We start from the raw sequence: 22,945 nt of genomic DNA, 5'->3' as shown, positions 1-22,945 counted from the left end.
AGAAAACTAATCTACTCTATCGTTCCAATTTTAGAAAAAAATTTACCTACTGTTTCGTTCCAATTTTAGCAGAAAACTAATCTACTCTGTATCGTTCCAATTTTAGAAAAAAACAAATTACTGTTTCGTTCCAATTTTAGCAGAAAACCAATCTACTCTGTATCGTTCCAATTTTAGAAAAAAACATATTACTGTTTCGTTCCAATTTTAGCAGAAAACCAATCTACTCTGTATCGTTCCAATTTTTGAAAAAAACAAATTACTGTATTGTTCCAATTTTAGGAAACAAACTAATCTACTCTGTATCGTTCCAATTTTAGAAAAAACGAATTACTGTTTCGTTCCAATTTTAGCAGAAAACCAATCTACTCTGTATCGTTCCAATTTTAGAAAAAAACAAATTACTGTTTCGTTCCAATTTTAGCAGAAAAACAATCTACTCTGTATCGTTCCAATTTTAGGAAAAAAACAAATTACTGTATTGTTCCAATTTTAGGAAACAAACTAATCTACTCTGTATCGTTCCAATTTTAGAAAAAACGAATTACTGTTTCGTTCCAATTTTAGCAGAAAACCAATCTACTCTGTATCGTTCCAATTTTAGAAAAAAACAAATTACTGTTTCGTTCCAATTTTAGCTGAAAACCAATCTACTCTGTATCGTTCCAATTTTAGAAAAAAAATAATTTTGTTCCAATTTTAGCAGAAAACCAATCTACTCTGTATCGTTCCAATTTTAGAAAAAAACATATTACTGTTTCGTTCCAATTTTAGCAGAAAACCAATCTACTCTGTATCGTTCCAATTTTTGAAAAAAACAAATTACTGTATTGTTCCAATTTTAGGAAACAAACTAATCTACTCTGTATCGTTCCAATTTTAGAAAAAACGAATTACTGTTTCGTTCCAATTTTAGCAGAAAACCAATCTACTCTGTATCGTTCCAATTTTAGAAAAAAACAAATTACTGTTTCGTTCCAATTTTAGCAGAAAAACAATCTACTCTGTATCGTTCCAATTTTAGAAAAAAACAAATTACTGTTTTGTTTCAATTTTAGCAGAAAACCAATCTACCCTGTATCGTTCCAATTTTAGAAAAAAAATAATTTTGTTCCAATTTTAGCAGAAAACCAATCTACTCTGTATCGTTCCAATTTTAGAAAATAATTTTGTTCCAATTTTAGCAGAAAACTAATCTACTCTATCGTTCCAATTTTAGAAAAAAATTAACCTACTGTTTCGTTCCAATTTTAGCAGAAAACCAATCTACTCTGTATCGTTCCAATTTTTGAAAAAAACAAATTACTGTATTGTTCCAATTTTAGGAAACAAACTAATCTACTCTGTATCGTTCAAATTTTAGAAAAAACGAATTATAGTTTCGTTCCAATTTTAGCAGAAAACCAATCTACTCTGTATCGTTCCAATTTTAGAAAAAAACAAATTACTGTTTCGTTCCAATTTTAGCAGAAAAACAATCTACTCTGTATCGTTCCAATTTTAGGAAAAAAAACAAATTACTGTATTGTTCCAATTTTAGGAAACAAACTAATCTACTCTGTATCGTTCCAATTTTAGAAAAAACGAATTACTGTTTCGTTCCAATTTTAGCAGAAAACCAATCTACTCTGTATCGTTCCAATTTTAGAAAAAAACAAATTACTGTTTCGTTCCAATTTTAGCAGAAAACCAATCTACTCTGTATCGTTCCAATTTTAGAAAAAAACAAATGACTGTTTCGTTCCAATTTTAGCAGAAAACAAATCTACTCTGTATCGTTCCAATTTTAGAAAAAAACAAATTACTGTTTTGTTCCAATTTTAGCAGAAAACCAATCTACCCTGTATCGTTCCAATTTTAGAAAAAAAATAATTTTGTTCCAATTTTAGCAGAAAACCAATCTACTCTGTATCGTTCCAATTTTAGAAAATAATTTTGTTCCAATTTTAGCAGAAAACTAATCTACTCTATCGTTCCAATTTTAGAAAAAAATTTAACCTACTGTTTCGTTCCAATTTTAGCAGAAAACTAATCTACTCTGTATCGTTCCAATTTTAGAAAACAACAAATCTACTGTTTTGTTCCAATGTTAGCAGAAAACTAATCTACTCTGTATCGTTCCAATTTTAGAAAAAAATGTATCTACTGTTTCGTTCCAATTTTAGAAAAAACTAATCTACTGTATCGTTCCAATTTTAGCAGAAAACCAATCTACTCTGTATCGTTCAAATTTTAGAAAAACCGAATTACTGTTTCGTTCCAATTTTAGCAGAAAACCAATCTACTCTGTATCGTTCCAATTTTAGAAAAAAACTAATTACTGTTTCGTTCCAATTTTAGCAGAAAACCAATCTACTCTGTATCGTTCCAATTTTAGAAAAAACCAAATTACTGTTTTGTTCCAATTTTAGCAGAAAACCAATCTACTCTGTATCGTTCCAATTTTAGAAAAAAACTAATTACTGTATTGTTCCAATTTTAGCAGAAAACCAATCTACTCTGTATCGTTCCAATTTTTGAAAAAAACAAATTACTGTATTGTTCCAATTTTAGGAAACAAACTAATCTACTCTGTATCGTTCAAATTTTTAGAAAAAAAGGAATTACTGTTTCGTTCCAATTTTAGCAGAAAACCAATCTACTCTGTATCGTTCCAATTTTAGAAAAAAACAAATTACTGTTTCGTTCCAATTTTAGCAGAAAAACAATCTACTCTGTATCGTTCCAATTTTAGGAAAAAAACTAATTACTGTATTGTTCCAATTTTAGCAGAAAACCAATCTACTCTGTATCGTTCCAATTTTAGAAAAAACCAAATTACTGTTTTGTTCCAATTTTAGCAGAAAACCAATCTACCCTGTATCGTTCCAATTTTAGAAAAAAACAAATTACTGTATTGTTCCAATTTTAGCAGAAAACCAATCTACTCTGTATCGTTCCAATTTTTGAAAAAAACAAATTACTGTATTGTTCCAATTTTAGGAAACAAACTAATCTACTCTGTATCGTTCAAATTTTAGAAAAAACGAATTACTGTTTCGTTCCAATCTTAGCAGAAAACCAATCTACTCTGTATCGTTCCAATTTTAGAAAAAAACAAATTACTGTTTCGTTCCAATTTTAGCAGAAAAACAATCTACTGTGTATCGTTCCAATTTTAGGAAAAAAACAAATTACTGTATTGTTCCAATTTTAGGAAACAAACTAATCTACTCTGTATCGTTCCAATTTTAGAAAATAATTTTGTTCCAATTTTAGCAGAAAACTAATCTACTCTATCGTTCCAATTTTAGAAAAAAATTAACCTACTGTTTCGTTCCAATTTTAGCAGAAAACTAATCTACTCTGTATCGTTCCAATTTTAGAAAAAAACAAATTACTGTTTCGTTCCAATTTTAGCAGAAAACCAATCTACTCTGTATCGTTCCAATTTTAGAAAAAAACAAATTACTGTTTCGTTCCAATTTTAGCAGAAAACCAATCTACTCTGTATCGTTCCAATTTTAGAAAAAAACATATTACTGTTTCGTTCCAATTTTAGCAGAAAACCAATCTACTCTGTATCGTTCCAATTTTTGAAAAAAACAAATTACTGTATTGTTCCAATTTTAGGAAACAAACTAATCTACTCTGTATCGTTCCAATTTTAGAAAAAACGAATTACTGTTTCGTTCCAATTTTAGCAGAAAACCAATCTACTCTGTATCGTTCCAATTTTAGAAAAAAACAAATTACTGTTTCGTTCCAATTTTAGCAGAAAAACAATCTACTCTGTATCGTTCCAATTTTAGGAAAAAAACAAATTACTGTATTGTTCCAATTTTAGGAAACAAACTAATCTACTCTGTATCGTTCCAATTTTAGAAAAAACGAATTACTGTTTCGTTCCAATTTTAGCAGAAAACCAATCTACTCTGTATCGTTCCAATTTTAGAAAAAAACAAATGACTGTTTCGTTCCAATTTTAGCAGAAAACAAATCTACTCTGTATCGTTCCAATTTTAGAAAAAAACAAATTACTGTTTTGTTCCAATTTTAGCAGAAAACCAATCTACCCTGTATCGTTCCAATTTTAGAAAAAAAATAATTTTGTTCCAATTTTAGCAGAAAACCAATCTACTCTGTATCGTTCCAATTTTAGAAAATAATTTTGTTCCAATTTTAGCAGAAAACTAATCTACTCTATCGTTCCAATTTTAGAAAAAAATTTAACCTACTGTTTCGTTCCAATTTTAGCAGAAAACTAATCTACTCTGTATCGTTCCAATTTTAGAAAACAACAAATCTACTGTTTTGTTCCAATGTTAGCAGAAAACTAATCTACTCTGTATCGTTCCAATTTTAGAAAAAAATGTATCTACTGTTTCGTTCCAATTTTAGAAAAAACTAATCTACTGTATCGTTCCAATTTTAGCAGAAAACCAATCTACTCTGTATCGTTCAAATTTTAGAAAAACCGAATTACTGTTTCGTTCCAATTTTAGCAGAAAACCAATCTACTCTGTATCGTTCCAATTTTAGAAAAAAACTAATTACTGTTTCGTTCCAATTTTAGCAGAAAACCAATCTACTCTGTATCGTTCCAATTTTAGAAAAAACCAAATTACTGTTTTGTTCCAATTTTAGCAGAAAACCAATCTACCCTGTATCGTTCCAATTTTAGAAAAAAACTAATTACTGTATTGTTCCAATTTTAGCAGAAAACCAATCTACTCTGTATCGTTCCAATTTTTGAAAAAAACAAATTACTGTATTGTTCCAATTTTAGGAAACAAACTAATCTACTCTGTATCGTTCAAATTTTTAGATAAAACGAATTACTGTTTCGTTCCAATTTTAGCAGAAAACCAATCTACTCTGTATCGTTCCAATTTTAGAAAAAAACAAATTACTGTTTCGTTCCAATTTTAGCAGAAAAACAATCTACTCTGTATCGTTCCAATTTTAGGAAAAAAACTAATTACTGTATTGTTCCAATTTTAGCAGAAAACCAATCTACTCTGTATCGTTCCAATTTTAGAAAAAACCAAATTACTGTTTTGTTCCAATTTTAGCAGAAAACCAATCTACCCTGTATCGTTCCAATTTTAGAAAAAAACAAATTACTGTATTGTTCCAATTTTAGCAGAAAACCAATCTACTCTGTATCGTTCCAATTTTTGAAAAAAACAAATTACTGTATTGTTCCAATTTTAGGAAACAAACTAATCTACTCTGTATCGTTCAAATTTTAGAAAAAACGAATTACTGTTTCGTTCCAATCTTAGCAGAAAACCAATCTACTCTGTATCGTTCCAATTTTAGAAAAAAACAAATTACTGTTTCGTTCCAATTTTAGCAGAAAAACAATCTACTGTGTATCGTTCCAATTTTAGGAAAAAAACAAATTACTGTATTGTTCCAATTTTAGGAAACAAACTAATCTACTCTGTATCGTTCCAATTTTAGAAAATAATTTTGTTCCAATTTTAGCAGAAAACTAATCTACTCTATCGTTCCAATTTTAGAAAAAAATTAACCTACTGTTTCGTTCCAATTTTAGCAGAAAACTAATCTACTCTGTATCGTTCCAATTTTAGAAAAAAACAAATTACTGTTTCGTTCCAATTTTAGCAGAAAACCAATCTACTCTGTATCGTTCCAATTTTAGAAAAAAACAAATTACTGTTTCGTTCCAATTTTAGCAGAAAACCAATCTACTCTGTATCGTTCCAATTTTAGAAAAAAACATATTACTGTTTCGTTCCAATTTTAGCAGAAAACCAATCTACTCTGTATCGTTCCAATTTTTGAAAAAAACAAATTACTGTATTGTTCCAATTTTAGGAAACAAACTAATCTACTCTGTATCGTTCCAATTTTAGAAAAAACGAATTACTGTTTCGTTCCAATTTTAGCAGAAAACCAATCTACTCTGTATCGTTCCAATTTTAGAAAAAAACAAATTACTGTTTCGTTCCAATTTTAGCAGAAAAACAATCTACTCTGTATCGTTCCAATTTTAGGAAAAAAACAAATTACTGTATTGTTCCAATTTTAGGAAACAAACTAATCTACTCTGTATCGTTCCAATTTTAGAAAAAACGAATTACTGTTTCGTTCCAATTTTAGCAGAAAACCAATCTACTCTGTATCGTTCCAATTTTAGAAAAAAACAAATTACTGTTTCGTTCCAATTTTAGCTGAAAACCAATCTACTCTGTATCGTTCCAATTTTAGAAAAAAAATAATTTTGTTCCAATTTTAGCAGAAAACCAATCTACTCTGTATCGTTCCAATTTTAGAAAAAAACATATTACTGTTTCGTTCCAATTTTAGCAGAAAACCAATCTACTCTGTATCGTTCCAATTTTTGAAAAAAACAAATTACTGTATTGTTCCAATTTTAGGAAACAAACTAATCTACTCTGTATCGTTCCAATTTTAGAAAAAACGAATTACTGTTTCGTTCCAATTTTAGCAGAAAACCAATCTACTCTGTATCGTTCCAATTTTAGAAAAAAACAAATTACTGTTTCGTTCCAATTTTAGCAGAAAAACAATCTACTCTGTATCGTTCCAATTTTAGGAAAAAAACAAATTACTGTATTGTTCCAATTTTAGGAAACAAACTAATCTACTCTGTATCGTTCCAATTTTAGAAAAAACGAATTACTGTTTCGTTCCAATTTTAGCAGAAAACCAATCTACTCTGTATCGTTCCAATTTTAGAAAAAAACAAATTACTGTTTCGTTCCAATTTTAGCTGAAAACCAATCTACTCTGTATCGTTCCAAGTTTAGAAAAAAAATAATTTTGTTCCAATTTTAGCAGAAAACCAATCTACTCTGTATCATTCCAATTTTAGAAAATAATTTTGTTCCAATTTTAGCAGAAAACTAATCTACTCTATCGTTCCAATTTTAGAAAAAAATTAACCTACTGTTTCGTTCCAATTTTAGCAGAAAACTAATCTACTCTGTATCGTTCAAATTTTAGAAAACAACAAATCTACTGTTTTGTTCCAATGTTAGCAGAAAACTAATCTACTCTGTATCGTTCCAATTTTAGAAAAAAATGTATCTACTGTTTCGTTCCAATTTTAGAAAAGACTAATCTACTGTATCGTTCCAATTTTAGCAGAAAACCAATCTACTCTGTATCGTTCCAATTTTAGAAAAAAACGAATTACTGTTTTGTTCCAATTTTAGCAGAAAACCAATCTACTCTGTCTCGTTCCAATTTTAGAAAAAAACGAATTACTGTTTTGTTCCAATTTTAGCAGAAAACCAATCTACTCTGTATCGTTCCAATTTTAGAAAAAACAAATTACTGTTTCGTTCCAATTTTAGCAGAAAACCAATCTACTCTGTATCGTTCCAATTTTTGAAAAAAACAAATTACTGTATTGTTCCAATTTTAGGAAACAAACTAATCTACTCTGTATCGTTCCAATTTTAGAAAAAACGAATTACTGTTTCGTTCCAATTTGAGCAGAAAACCAATCTACTCTGTATCGTTCCAATTTTAGAAAAAAACAAATTACTGTTTCGTTCCAATTTTAGGAAATAAACTAATCTACTCTGTATCGTTCCAATTTTAGAAAAACCGAATTACTGTTTCGTTCCAATTTTAGCAGAAAACCAATCTACTCTGTATCGTTCCAATTTTAGAAAAAAACTAATTACTGTTTCGTTCCAATTTTAGTAGAAAACCAATCTACTCTGTATCGTTCCAATTTTAGAAAAAAACAAATTACTGTTTCGTTCCAATTTTTGCAGAAAACAAATCTACTCTGTATCGTTCCAATTTTAGAAAAAAACAAATTACTGTTTTGTTCCAATTTTAGCAGAAAACCAATCTACCCTGTATCGTTCCAATTTTAGAAAAAAACTAATTACTGTATTGTTCCAATTTTAGCAGAAAACCAATCTACTCTGTATCGTTCCAATTTTTGAAAAAAACAAATTACTGTATTGTTCCAATTTTAGGAAACAAACTAATCTACTCTGTATCGTTCAAATTTTAGAAAAAACGAATTACTGTTTCGTTCCAATTTTAGCAGAAAACCAATCTACTCTGTATCGTTCCAATTTTAGAAAAAAACAAATTACTGTTTCGTTCCAATTTTAGCAGAAAAACAATCTACTCTGTATCGTTCCAATTTTAGGAAAAAAACAAATTACTGTATTGTTCCAATTTTAGGAAACAAACTAATCTACTCTGTATCGTTCAAATTTTAGAAAAAACGAATTACTGTTTCGTTCCAATTTTAGCAGAAAACCAATCTACTCTGTCTCGTTCCAATTTTAGAAAAAAACGAATTACTGTTTTGTTCCAATTTTAGCAGAAAATCAATCAACTCTGTATCGTTCCAATTTTAGAAAAAACAAATTACTGTTTCGTTCCATTTTTAGCAGAAAACCAATCTACTCTGTATCGTTCCAATTTTAGAAAAAAACAAATTACTGTTTTGTTCCAATTTTAGCAGAAAACCAATCTACTCTGTATCGTTCCAATTTTAGAAAAAAACAAATTACTGTTTTGTTCCAATGTTAGCAGAAAACTAATCTACTCTGTATCGTTCCAATTTTAGAAAAAAATGTATCTACTGTTTCGTTCCAATTTTAGAAAAAACTAATCTACTATATCGTTCCAATTTTAGCAGAAAACCAATCTACTCTGTATCGTTCCAATTTTAGAAAAAAACGAATTACTGTTTTGTTCCAATGTTAGCAGAAAACTAATCTACTCTGTATCGTTCCAATTTTAGAAAAAAATGTATCTACTGTTTCGTTCCAATTTTAGAAAAAACTAATCTACTATATCGTTCCAATTTTAGCAGAAAACCAATCTACTCTGTATCGTTCCAATTTTAGAAAAAAACGAATTACTGTTTTGTTCCAATTTTAGCAGAAAACCAATCTACTCTGTCTCGTTCCAATTTTAGAAAAAAACGAATTACTGTTTCGTTCCAATTTTAGCAGAAAACCAATCTACTCTGTATCGTTCCAATTTTAGAAAAAAACAAATTACTGTTTTGTTCCAATGTTAGCAGAAAACTAATCTACTCTGTATCGTTCCAATTTTAGAAAAAAATGTATCTACTGTTTCGTTCCAATTTTAGAAAAAACTAATCTACTATATCGTTCCAATTTTAGCAGAAAACCAATCTACTCTGTATCGTTCCAATTTTAGAAAAAAACGAATTACTGTTTTGTTCCAATTTTAGCAGAAAACCAATCTACTCTGTCTCGTTCCAATTTTAGAAAAAAACGAATTACTGTTTTGTTCCAATTTTAGCAGAAAACCAATCTACTCTGTCTCGTTCCAATTTTAGAAAAAAACAAATTACTGTTTTGTTCCAATGTTAGCAGAAAACTAATCTACTCTGTATCGTTCCAATTTTAGAAAAAAATGTATCTACTGTTTCGTTCCAATTTTAGAAAAAACTAATCTACTATATCGTTCCAATTTTAGCAGAAAACCAATCTACTCTGTATCGTTCCAATTTTAGAAAAAACAAATTACTGTTTCGTTCCAATTTTAGCAGAAAACCAATCTACTCTGTATCGTTCCAATTTTTGAAAAAAACAAATTACTGTATTGTTCCAATTTTAGGAAACAAACTAATCTACTCTGTATCGTTCCAATTTTAGAAAAAACGAATTACTGTTTCGTTCCAATTTTAGCAGAAAACCAATCTACTCTGTATCGTTCCAATTTTAGAAAAAAACAAATTACTGTTTCGTTCCAATTTTAGCAGAAAACCAATCTACTCTGTCTCGTTCCAATTTTAGAAAAAAACGAATTACTGTTTTGTTCCAATTTTAGCAGAAAACCAATCTACTCTGTATCGTTCCAATTTTAGAAAAAACAAATTACTGTTTCGTTCCAATTTTAGCAGAAAACCAATCTACTCTGTATCGTTCCAATTTTTGAAAAAAACAAATTACTGTATTGTTCCAATTTTAGGAAACAAACTAATCTACTCTGTATCGTTCCAATTTTAGAAAAAACGAATTACTGTTTCGTTCCAATTTTAGCAGAAAACCAATCTACTCTGTATCGTTCCAATTTTAGAAAAAAACAAATTACTGTTTCGTTCCAATTTTAGCAGAAAAACAATCTACTCTGTATCGTTCCAATTTTAGGAAAAAAACAAATTACTGTATTGTTCCAATTTTAGGAAACAAACTAATCTACTCTGTATCGTTCCAATTTTAGAAAAAACGAATTACTGTTTCGTTCCAATTTTAGCAGAAAACCAATCTACTCTGTATCGTTCCAATTTTAGAAAAAAACAAATTACTGTTTCGTTCCAATTTTAGCAGAAAACAAATCTACTCTGTATCGTTCCAATTTTAGAAAAAAACAAATTACTGTTTTGTTCCAATTTTAGCAGAAAACCAATCTACCCTGTATCGTTCCAATTTTAGAAAAAAACGAATTACTGTTTTGTTCCAATTTTAGCAGAAAACTAATCTACTCTGTATCGTTCCAATTTTAGAAAAAACGAATTACTGTTTCGTTCCAATTTTAGCAGAAAACCAATCTACTCTGTATCGTTCCAATTTTAGAAAAAAACAAATTACTGTTTCGTTCCAATTTTAGGAAATAAACTAATCTACTCTGTATCGTTCCAATTTTAGAAAAACCGAATTACTGTTTCGTTCCAATTTTAGCAGAAAACCAATCTACTCTGTATCGTTCCAATTTTAGAAAGAAACTAATTACTGTTTCGTTCCAATTTTAGCAGAAAACCAATCTACTCTGTATCGTTCCAATTTTAGAAAAAAACAAATTACTGTTTCGTTCCAATTTTAGCAGAAAACAAATCTACTCTGTATCGTTCCAATTTTAGAAAAAAACAAATTACTGTTTTGTTCCAATTTTAGCAGAAAACCAATCTACCCTGTATCGTTCCAATTTTAGAAAAAAACAAATTACTGTATTGTTCCAATTTTAGCAGAAAACCAATTTACTCTGTATCGTTCCAATTTTTGAAAAAAACAAATTACTGTATTGTTCCAATTTTAGGAAACAAACTAATCTACTCTGTATCGTTCAAATTTTAGAAAAAACGAATTACTGTTTCGTTCCAATTTTAGCAGAAAACCAATCTACTCTGTATCGTTCCAATTTTAGAAAAAAACAAATTACTGTTTCGTTCCAATTTTAGCAGAAAAACAATCTACTCTGTATCGTTCCAATTTTAGGAAAAAAACAAATTACTGTATTGTTCCAATTTTAGCAGAAAACCAATCTACCCTGTATCGTTCCAATTTTAGAAAAAAACAAATTACTGTATTGTTCCAATTTTAGCAGAAAACCAATTTACTCTGTATCGTTCCAATTTTTGAAAAAAACAAATTACTGTATTGTTCCAATTTTAGGAAACAAACTAATCTACTCTGTATCGTTCAAATTTTAGAAAAAACGAATTACTGTTTCGTTCCAATTTTAGCAGAAAACCAATCTACTCTGTCTCGTTCCAATTTTAGAAAAAAACGAATTACTATTTTGTTCCAATTTTAGCAGAAAATCAATCAACTCTGTATCGTTCCAATTTTAGAAAAAACAAATTACTGTTTCGTTCCATTTTTAGCAGAAAACCAATCTACTCTGTATCGTTCCAATTTTAGAAAAAAACAAATTACTGTTTTGTTCCAATTTTAGCAGAAAACCAATCTACTCTGTATCGTTCCAATTTTAGAAAAAAACAAATTACTGTTTTGTTCCAATGTTAGCAGAAAACTTATCTACTCTGTATCGTTCCAATTTTAGAAAAAAATGTATCTACTGTTTCGTTCCAATTTTAGAAAAAACTAATCTACTATATCGTTCCAATTTTAGCAGAAAACCAATCTACTCTGTATCGTTCCAATTTTAGAAAAAAACGAATTACTGTTTTGTTCCAATTTTAGCAGAAAACCAATCTACTCTGTCTCGTTCCAATTTTAGAAAAAAACGAATTACTGTTTTGTTCCAATTTTAGCAGAAAACCAATCTACTCTGTATCGTTCCAATTTTAGAAAAAAACAAATTACTGTTTTGTTCCAATTTTAGCAGAAAACCAATCTACCCTGTATCGTTCCAATTTTAGAAAAAAAATAATTTTGTTCCAATTTTAGCAGAAAACCAATCTACTCTGTATCGTTCCAATTTTAGAAAATAATTTTGTTCCAATTTTAGCAGAAAACTAATCTACTCTATCGTTCCAATTTTAGAAAAAAATTAACCTACTGTTTCGTTCCAATTTTAGCAGAAAACCAATCTACTCTGTATCGTTCCAATTTTAGAAAACAACAAATTACTGTATTGTTCCAATTTTAGGAAACAAACTAATCTACTCTGTATCGTTCAAATTTTAGAAAAAACGAATTATAGTTTCGTTCCAATTTTAGCAGAAAACCAATCTACTCTGTATCGTTCCAATTTTAGAAAAAAACAAATTACTGTTTCGTTCCAATTTTAGCAGAAAAACAATCTACTCTGTATCGTTCCAATTTTAGGAAAAAAACAAATTACTGTATTGTTCCAATTTTAGGAAACAAACTAATCTACTCTGTATCGTTCCAATTTTAGAAAAAACGAATTACTGTTTCGTTCCAATTTTAGCAGAAAACCAATCTACTCTGTATCGTTCCAATTTTAGAAAAAAACAAATTACTGTTTCGTTCCAATTTTAGCAGAAAACCAATCTACTCTGTATCGTTCCAATTTTAGAAAAAAACAAATTACTGTTTCGTTCCAATTTTAGCAGAAAACAAATCTACTCTGTATCGTTCCAATTTTAGAAAAAAACAAATTACTGTTTTGTTCCAATTTTAGCAGAAAACCAATCTACCCTGTATCGTTCCAATTTTAGAAAAAAAAAATTTTGTTCCAATTTTAGCAGAAAACCAATCTACTCTGTATCGTTCCAATTTTAGAAAATAATTTTGTTCCAATTTTAGCAGAAAACTAATCTACTCTATCGTTCCAATTTTAGAAAAAAATTAACCTACTGTTTCGTTCCAATTTTAGCAGAAAACTAATCTACTCTGTATCGTTCCAATTTTAGAAAACAACAAATCTACTGTTTTGTTCCAATGTTAGCAGAAAACTAATCTACTCTGTATCGTTCCAATTTTAGAAAAAAATTTATCTACTGTTTCGTTCCAATTTTAGAAAAAACTAATCTACTGTATCGTTCCAATTTTAGCAGAAAACCAATCTACTCTGTATCGTTCAAATTTTAGAAAAACCGAATTACTGTTTCGTTCCAATTTTAGCAGAAAACCAATCTACTCTGTATCGTTCCAATTTTAGAAAAAAACTAATTACTGTTTCGTTCCAATTTTAGCAGAAAACCAATCTACTCTGTATCGTTCCAATTTTAGAAAAAAACAAATTACTGTTTTGTTCCAATTTTAGCAGAAAACCAATCTACCCTGTATCGTTCCAATTTTAGAAAAAAACAAATTACTGTATTGTTCCAATTTTAGCAGAAAACCAATCTACTCTGTATCGTTCCAATTTTTGAAAAAAACAAATTACTGTATTGTTCCAATTTTAGGAAACAAACTAATCTACTCTGTATCGTTCAAATTTTTAGATAAAACGAATTACTGTTTCGTTCCAATTTTAGCAGAAAACCAATCTACTCTGTATCGTTCCAATTTTAGAAAAAAACAAATTACTGTTTCGTTCCAATTTTAGCAGAAAAACAATCTACTCTGTATCGTTCCAATTTTAGGAAAAAAACTAATTACTGTATTGTTCCAATTTTAGCAGAAAACCAATCTACTCTGTATCGTTCCAATTTTAGAAAAAAAATTATCTACTGTTTCGTTCCAATTTTAGAAAAAACTAATCTACTGTATCGTTCCAATTTTAGCAGAAAACCAATCTACTCTGTATCGTTCAAATTTTAGAAAAACCGAATTACTGTTTCGTTCCAATTTTAGCAGAAAACCAATCTACTCTGTATCGTTCCAATTTTAGAAAAAAACTAATTACTGTTTCGTTCCAATTTTAGCAGAAAACCAATCTACTCTGTATCGTTCCAATTTTAGAAAAAAACAAATTACTGTTTTGTTCCAATTTTAGCAGAAAACCAATCTACCCTGTATCGTTCCAATTTTAGAAAAAAACAAATTACTGTATTGTTCCAATTTTAGCAGAAAACCAATCTACTCTGTATCGTTCCAATTTTTGAAAATAATTTTGTTCCAATTTTAGCAGAAAACTAATCTACTCTATCGTTCCAATTTTAGAAAAAAATTAACCTACTGTTTCGTTCCAATTTTAGCAGAAAACTAATCTACTCTGTATCGTTCCAATTTTAGAAAACAACAAATCTACTGTTTTGTTCCAATGTTAGCAGAAAACTAATCTACTCTGTATCGTTCCAATTTTAGAAAAAAATTTATCTACTGTTTCGTTCCAATTTTAGAAAAAACTAATCTACTGTATCGTTCCAATTTTAGCAGAAAACCAATCTACTCTGTATCGTTCAAATTTTAGAAAAACCGAATTACTGTTTCGTTCCAATTTTAGCAGAAAACCAATCTACTCTGTATCGTTCCAATTTTAGAAAAAAACTAATTACTGTTTCGTTCCAATTTTAGCAGAAAACCAATCTACTCTGTATCGTTCCAATTTTAGAAAAAAACAAATTACTGTTTTGTTCCAATTTTAGCAGAAAACCAATCTACCCTGTATCGTTCCAATTTTAGAAAAAAACAAATTACTGTATTGTTCCAATTTTAGCAGAAAACCAATCTACTCTGTATCGTTCCAATTTTTGAAAAAAACAAATTACTGTATTGTTCCAATTTTAGGAAACAAACTAATCTACTCTGTATCGTTCAAATTTTTAGATAAAACGAATTACTGTTTCGTTCCAATTTTAGCAGAAAACCAATCTACTCTGTATCGTTCCAATTTTAGAAAAAAACAAATTACTGTTTCGTTCCAATTTTAGCAGAAAAACAATCTACTCTGTATCGTTCCAATTTTAGGAAAAAAACTAATTACTGTATTGTTCCAATTTTAGCAGAAAACCAATCTACTCTGTATCGTTCCAATTTTAGAAAATAATTTTGTTCCAATTTTAGCAGAAAACTAATCTACTCTATCGTTCCAATTTTAGAAAAAAATTAACCTACTGTTTCGTTCCAATTTTAGCAGAAAACTAATCTACTCTGTATCGTTCCAATTTTAGAAAACAACAAATCTACTGTTTTGTTCCAATGTTAGCAGAAAACTAATCTACTCTGTATCGTTCCAATTTTAGAAAAAAAATTATCTACTGTTTCGTTCCAATTTTAGAAAAAACTAATCTACTGTATCGTTCCAATTTTAGCAGAAAACCAATCTACTCTGTATCGTTCAAATTTTAGAAAAAAACAAATTACTGTTTTGTTCCAATGTTAGCAGAAAACCAATCTACCCTGTATCGTTCCAATTTTAGAAAAAAACAAATTACTGTATTGTTCCAATTTTAGCAGAAAACCAATCTACTCTGTATCGTTCCAATTTTTGAAAAAAACAAATTACTGTATTGTTCCAATTTTAGGAAACAAACTAATCTACTCTGTATCGTTCAAATTTTTAGATAAAACGAATTACTGTTTCGTTCCAATTTTAGCAGAAAACCAATCTACTCTGTATCGTTCCAATTTTAGAAAAAAACAAATTACTGTTTCGTTCCAATTTTAGCAGAAAAACAATCTACTCTGTATCGTTCCAATTTTAGGAAAAAAACTAATTACTGTATTGTTCCAATTTTAGCAGAAAACCAATCTACTCTGTATCGTTCCAATTTTAGAAAATAATTGTTCCAATTTTAGCAGAAAACTAATCTACTCTATCGTTCCAATTTTAGAAAAAAATTAACCTACTGTTTCGTTCCAATTTTAGCAGAAAACTAATCTACTCTGTATCGTTCCAATTTTAGAAAACAACAAATCTACTGTTTTGTTCCAATGTTAGCAGAAAACTAATCTACTCTGTATCGTTCCAATTTTAGAAAAAAATTTATCTACTGTTTCGTTCCAATTTTAGAAAAAACTAATCTACTGTATCGTTCCAATTTTAGCAGAAAACCAATCTACTCTGTATCGTTCAAATTTTAGAAAAACCGAATTACTGTTTCGTTCCAATTTTAGCAGAAAACCAATCTACTCTGTATCGTTCCAATTTTAGAAAAAAACTAATTACTGTTTCGTTCCAATTTTAGCAGAAAACCAATCTACTCTGTATCGTTCCAATTTTAGAAAAAAACAAATTACTGTTTTGTTCCAATTTTAGCAGAAAACCAATCTACCCTGTATCGTTCCAATTTTAGAAAAAAACAAATTACTGTATTGTTCCAATTTTAGCAGAAAACCAATCTACTCTGTATCGTTCCAATTTTTGAAAAAAACAAATTACTGTATTGTTCCAATTTTAGGAAACAAACTAATCTACTCTGTATCGTTCAAATTTTTAGATAAAACGAATTACTGTTTCGTTCCAATTTTAGCAGAAAACCAATCTACTCTGTATCGTTCCAATTTTAGAAAAAAACAAATTACTGTTTCGTTCCAATTTTAGCAGAAAAACAATCTACTCTGTATCGTTCCAATTTTAGGAAAAAAACTAATTACTGTATTGTTCCAATTTTAGCAGAAAACCAATCTACTCTGTATCGTTCCAATTTTAGAAAATAAATTATCTACTGTTTCGTTCCAATTTTAGAAAAAACTAATCTACTGTATCGTTCCAATTTTAGCAGAAAACCAATCTACTCTGTATCGTTCAAATTTTAGAAAAACCGAATTACTGTTTCGTTCCAATTTTAGCAGAAAACCAATCTACTCTGTATCGTTCCAATTTTAGAAAAAAACTAATTACTGTTTCGTTCCAATTTTAGCAGAAAACCAATCTACTCTGTATCGTTCCAATTTTAGAAAAAAACAAATTACTGTTTTGTTCCAATTTTAGCAGAAAACCAATCTACCCTGTATCGTTCCAATTTTAGAAAAAAACAAATTACTGTATTGTTCCAATTTTAGCAGAAAACCAATCTACTCTGTATCGTTCCAATTTTTGAAAAAAACAAATTACTGTATTGTTCCAATTTTAGGAAACAAACTAATCTACTCTGTATCGTTCAAATTTTTAGATAAAACGAATTACTGTTTCGTTCCAATTTTAGCAGAAAACCAATCTACTCTGTATCGTTCCAATTTTAGAAAAAAACAAATTACTGTTTCGTTCCAATTTTAGCAGAAAAACAATCTACTCTGTATCGTTCCAATTTTAGGAAAAAAACTAATTACTGTATTGTTCCAATTTTAGCAGAAAACCAATCTACTCTGTATCGTTCCAATTTTAGAAAAAACCAAATTACTGTTTTGTTCCAATTTTAGCAGAAAACCAATCTACCCTGTATCGTTCCAATTTTAGAAAAAAACAAATTACTGTATTGTTCCAATTTTAGCAGAAAACCAATCTACTCTGTATCGTTCCAATTTTTGAAAAAAACAAATTACTGTATTGTTCCAATTTTAGGAAACAAACTAATCTACTCTGTATCGTTCAAATTTTAGAAAAAACGAATTACTGTTTCGTTCCAATCTTAGCAGAAAACCAATCTACTCTGTATCGTTCCAATTTTAGAAAAAAACAAATTACTGTTTCGTTCCAATTTTAGCAGAAAAACAATCTACTGTGTATCGTTCCAATTTTAGGAAAAAAACAAATTACTGTATTGTTCCAATTTTAGGAAACAAACTAATCTACTCTGTATCGTTCCAATTTTAGAAAAAACTAATTACTGTTTCGTTCCAATTTTAGCAGAAAACCAATCTACTCTGTATCGTTCCAATTTTAGAAAAAAACAAATTACTGTTTCGTTCCAATTTTAGCTGAAAACCAATCTACTCTGTATCGTTCCAATTTTAGAAAAAAAAAATTTTTGTTCCAATTTTAGCAGAAAACCAATCTACTCTGTATCGTTCCAATTTTAGAAAATAATTTTGTTCCAATTTTAGCAGAAAACTAATCTACTCTATCGTTCCAATTTTAGAAAAAAATTAACCTACTGTTTCGTTCCAATTTTAGCAGAAAACTAATCTACTCTGTATCGTTCCAATTTTAGAAAAAAACAAATTACTGTTTCGTTCCAATTTTAGCAGAAAACCAATCTACTCTGTATCGTTCCAATTTTAGAAAAAAACAAATTACTGTTTCGTTCCAATTTTAGCAGAAAACCAATCTACTCTGTATCGTTCCAATTTTAGAAAAAAACATATTACTGTTTCGTTCCAATTTTAGCAGAAAACCAATCTACTCTGTATCGTTCCAATTTTTGAAAAAAACAAATTACTGTATTGTTCCAATTTTAGGAAACAAACTAATCTACTCTGTATCGTTCCAATTTTAGAAAAAACGAATTACTGTTTCGTTCCAATTTTAGCAGAAAACCAATCTACTCTGTATCGTTCCAATTTTTGAAAAAAACAAATTACTGTTTCGTTCCAATTTTAGCAGAAAAACAATCTACTCTGTATCGTTCCAATTTTAGGAAAAAAACAAATTACTGTATTGTTCCAATTTTAGGAAACAAACTAATCTACTTTGTATCGTTCCAATTTTAGAAAAAACGAATTACTGTTTCGTTCCAATTTTAGCAGAAAACCAATCTACTCTGTATCGTTCCAATTTTAGAAAAAAACAAATTACTGTTTCGTTCCAATTTTAGCTGAAAACCAATCTACTCTGTATCGTTCCAATTTTAGAAAAAAAAAAATTTTGTTCCAATTTTAGCAGAAAACCAATCTACTCTGTATCGTTCCAATTTTAGAAAAAAACATATTACTGTTTCGTTCCAATTTTAGCAGAAAACCAATCTACTCTGTATCGTTCCAATTTTTGAAAAAAACAAATTACTGTATTGTTCCAATTTTAGGAAACAAACTAATCTACTCTGTATCGTTCCAATTTTAGAAAAAACGAATTACTGTTTCGTTCCAATTTTAGCAGAAAACCAATCTACTCTGTATCGTTCCAATTTTAGAAAAAAACAAATTACTGTTTCGTTCCAATTTTAGCAGAAAAACAATCTACTCTGTATCGTTCCAATTTTAGGAAAAAAACAAATTACTGTATTGTTCCAATTTTAGGAAACAAACTAATCTACTCTGTATCGTTCCAATTTTAGAAAAAACGAATTACTGTTTCGTTCCAATTTTAGCAGAAAACCAATCTACTCTGTATCGTTCCAATTTTAGAAAAAAACAAATTACTGTTTCGTTCCAATTTTAGCTGAAAACCAATCTACTCTGTATCGTTCCAAGCTTAGAAAAAAAATAATTTTGTTCCAATTTTAGCAGAAAACCAATCTACTCTGTATCGTTCCAATTTTAGAAAATAATTTTGTTCCAATTTTAGCAGAAAACTAATCTACTCTATCGTTCCAATTTTAGAAAAAAATTAACCTACTGTTTCGTTCCAATTTTAGCAGAAAACTAATCTACTCTGTATCGTTCAAATTTTAGAAAACAACAAATCTACTGTTTTGTTCCAATGTTAGCAGAAAACTAATCTACTCTGTATCGTTCAAATTTTAGAAAAAAATGTATCTACTGTTTCGTTCCAATTTTAGAAAAGACTAATCTACTGTATCGTTCCAATTTTAGCAGAAAACCAATCTACTCTGTATCGTTCCAATTTTAGAAAAAAACGAATTACTGTTTTGTTCCAATTTTAGCAGAAAACCAATCTACTCTGTCTCGTTCCAATTTTAGAAAAAAACGAATTACTGTTTTGTTCCAATTTTAGCAGAAAACCAATCTACTCTGTATCGTTCCAATTTTAGAAAAAACAAATTACTGTTTCGTTCCAATTTTAGCAGAAAACCAATCTACTCTGTATCGTTCCAATTTTTGAAAAAAACAAATTACTGTATTGTTCCAATTTTAGGAAACAAACTAATCTACTCTGTATCGTTCCAATTTTAGAAAAAACGAATTACTGTTTCGTTCCAATTTGAGCAGAAAACCAATCTACTCTGTATCGTTCCAATTTTAGAAAAAAACAAATTACTGTTTCGTTCCAATTTTAGGAAATAAACTAATCTACTCTGTATCGTTCCAATTTTAGAAAAACCGAATTACTGTTTCGTTCCAATTTTAGCAGAAAACCAATCTACTCTGTATCGTTCCAATTTTAGAAAAAAACTAATTACTGTTTCGTTCCAATTTTAGCAGAAAACCAATCTACTCTGTATCGTTCCAATTTTAGAAAAAAACTAATTACTGTTTCGTTCCAATTTTAGCAGAAAACCAATCTACCCTGTATCGTTCCAATTTTAGAAAAAAACAAATTACTGTATTGTTCCAATTTTAGCAGAAAACCAATCTACTCTGTATCGTTCCAATTTTTGAAAAAAACAAATTACTGTATTGTTCCAATTTTAGGAAACAAACTAATCTACTCTGTATCGTTCAAATTTTAGAAAAAACGAATTACTGTTTCGTTCCAATTTTAGCAGAAAACCAATCTACTCTGTATCGTTCCAATTTTAGAAAAAAACAAATTACTGTTTCGTTCCAATTTTAGCAGAAAAACAATCTACTCTGTATCGTTCCAATTTTAGGAAAAAAACAAATTACTGTATTGTTCCAATTTTAGGAAACAAACTAATCTACTCTGTATCGTTCAAATTTTAGAAAAAACGAATTACTGTTTCGTTCCAATTTTAGCAGAAAACCAATCTACTCTGTCTCGTTCCAATTTTAGAAAAAAACGAATTACTGTTTTGTTCCAATTTTAGCAGAAAATCAATCAACTCTGTATCGTTCCAATTTTAGAAAAAACAAATTACTGTTTCGTTCCATTTTTAGCAGAAAACCAATCTACTCTGTATCGTTCCAATTTTAGAAAAAAACAAATTACTGTTTTGTTCCAATTTTAGCAGAAAACCAATCTACTCTGTATCGTTCCAATTTTAGAAAAAAACAAATTACTGTTTTGTTCCAATGTTAGCAGAAAACTAATCTACTCTGTATCGTTCCAATTTTAGAAAAAAATGTATCTACTGTTTCGTTCCAATTTTAGAAAAAACTAATCTACTATATCGTTCCAATTTTAGCAGAAAACCAATCTACTCTGTATCGTTCCAATTTTAGAAAAAAACGAATTACTGTTTTGTTCCAATGTTAGCAGAAAACTAATCTACTCTGTATCGTTCCAATTTTAGAAGAAAATGTATCTACTGTTTCGTTCCAATTTTAGAAAAAACTAATCTACTATATCGTTCCAATTTTAGCAGAAAACCAATCTACTCTGTATCGTTCCAATTTTAGAAAAAAACGAATTACTGTTTTGTTCCAATTTTAGAAGAAAACCAATCTACTCTGTCTCGTTCCAATTTTAGAAAAAAACGAATTACTGTTTTGTTCCAATTTTAGCAGAAAACCAATCTACTCTGTCTCGTTCCAATTTTAGAAAAAAACGAATTACTGTTTTGTTCCAATTTTAGCAGAAAACCAATCTACTCTGTATCGTTCCAATTTTAGAAAAAACAAATTACTGTTTCGTTCCAATTTTAGCAGAAAACCAATCTACTCTGTATCGTTCCAATTTTAGAAAAAAACAAATTACTGTTTTGTTCCAATGTTAGCAGAAAACTAATCTACTCTGTATCGTTCCAATTTTAGAAAAAAATGTATCTACTGTTTCGTTCCAATTTTAGAAAAAACTAATCTACTATATCGTTCCAATTTTAGCAGAAAACCAATCTACTCTGTATCGTTCCAATTTTAGAAAAAAACGAATTACTGTTTTGTTCCAATTTTAGCAGAAAACCAATCTACTCTGTCTCGTTCCAATTTTAGAAAAAAACGAATTACTGTTTTGTTCCAATTTTAGCAGAAAACCAATCTACTCTGTCTCGTTCCAATTTTAGAAAAAAACGAATTACTGTTTTGTTCCAATTTTAGCAGAAAACCAATCTACTCTGTATCGTTCCAATTTTAGAAAAAACAAATTACTGTTTCGTTCCAATTTTAGCAGAAAACCAATCTACTCTGTATCGTTCCAATTTTTGAAAAAAACAAATTACTGTATTGTTCCAATTTTAGGAAACAAACTAATCTACTCTGTATCGTTCCAATTTTAGAAAAAACGAATTACTGTTTCGTTCCAATTTTAGCAGAAAACCAATCTACTCCGTATCGTTCCAATTTTAGAAAAAAACAAATTACTGTTTCGTTCCAATTTTAGGAAATAAACTAATCTACTCTGTATCGTTCCAATTTTAGAAAAAAACAAATTACTGTTTCGTTCCAATTTTAGCAGAAAAACAATCTACTCTGTATCGTTCCAATTTTAGGAAAAAAACAAATTACTGTATTGTTCCAATTTTAGGAAACAAACTAATCTACTCTGTATCGTTCCAATTTTAGAAAAAACGAATTACTGTTTCGTTCCAATTTTAGCAGAAAACCAATCTACTCTGTATCGTTCCAATTTTAGAAAAAAACAAATTACTGTTTCGTTCCAATTTTAGCTGAAAACCAATCTACTCTGTATCGTTCCAATTTTAGAAAAAAAATAATTTTGTTCCAATTTTAGCAGAAAACCAATCTACTCTGTATCGTTCCAATTTTAGAAAATAATTTTGTTCCAATTTTAGCAGAAAACTAATCTACTCTATCGTTCCAATTTTAGAAAAAAATTAACCTACTGTTTCGTTCCAATTTTAGCAGAAAACTAATCTACTCTGTATCGTTCCAATTTTAGAAAAAAAATAATTTTGTTCCAATTTTAGCAGAAAACCAATCTACTCTGTATCGTTCCAATTTTAGAAAATAATTTTGTTCCAATCTTAGCAGAAAACTAATCTACTCTGTATCGTTCCAATTTTAGAAAAAAATGTATCTACTGTTTCGTTCCAATTTTAGAAAAAACTAATCTACTATATCGTTCC

This window comes from Protomyctophum bolini, assembly GCF_963924005.1.
Source record: "Protomyctophum bolini genome assembly, chromosome: 15".
Lineage (NCBI taxonomy): Eukaryota > Metazoa > Chordata > Actinopteri > Myctophiformes > Myctophidae > Protomyctophum > Protomyctophum bolini.
This window is presented reverse-complemented; position numbering follows the sequence as displayed.